Consider the following 953-nt stretch of genomic DNA (forward strand, 5'->3'; position numbering starts at 1 on the left):
AATTATAGAAAAAATAAAAAATAAAAAGTTTAAAAAAAAAACAAATGGTATTTTAAGTAAATATCTATGTACAAGTTAATAGACTTTTATTTAAGTGTGTTTCCCATTCTGTTAGTGGAGAGCTTACGTGGGGAACCTGGCACTGGGGTACTGTGGCAGTTTGTATGCTGCTGTGGTGCTAGAGACTCTGCCACTGATGCTTCAGGTATCACAGGGTCACTATTGCTGGACAGGTTTCAGCAAATTTCCCAGACTAAGATGGATGAGGAGGAAAGGCCTGATGATGTACTGACAAAAGCATAAGGAATGAAAACCTTATGGATCATGACAAATATTGTGTGGTATCATGGGGAAGATAAACACAGTGGCTGCCAGAGTGAGCCTGAGTGTGTCAGTGATGAAGATGTGGCGCGGGGGTGGGTGGAGGTGGGACTGGGGGTCTGAGGGGCTGGAAAGCTCTTCATTCTATTGTACAAGAGAGTTGGAGTTGCTTCCACAACCACAGCAACAATGATTTTAGAGATAAAACTCCTCCAAGAGAAGGAATCCAATCTTTCCCCTAGTACCCTTCTAAAGCACACCACTGTCCCTGGAAGATACTGATCAGAAGTGTGGAAAAGGTACCTTGGTTGTTTTAAATTGGCTCAGTAATGGTAAGTGCTGTAAGTCTTTCCAGGAAGTGGGGGAATTCCTTTCCTTCCTTCTCTCCTCTTCTGGGAAATCTCCAACCGCCTTTGCTTTCATTTCCTGTGCCTCTTCCACTCAGGACTCTCCAAAAGCAGTTTCAAGGCCTCGATTTTATCATTTTAGTACGTACAGCTTTGAAGCCTATGACTTTATCACAGTTTGCCGTATCACAAAGATTTTGTCAGAAATGGGTGTGAGGTGGTATTTCAGTTTGCGTGTGGGAGAGTACTTAATGTTCTAAAAAAAGTAGGAGAGGACCGGAAATC

Source organism: Elephantulus edwardii, unplaced genomic scaffold (assembly GCF_000299155.1).
Source record: "Elephantulus edwardii isolate Elephantulus edwardi_28Jun2011 unplaced genomic scaffold, EleEdw1.0 scaffold00333, whole genome shotgun sequence".
NCBI lineage: Eukaryota > Metazoa > Chordata > Mammalia > Macroscelidea > Macroscelididae > Elephantulus > Elephantulus edwardii.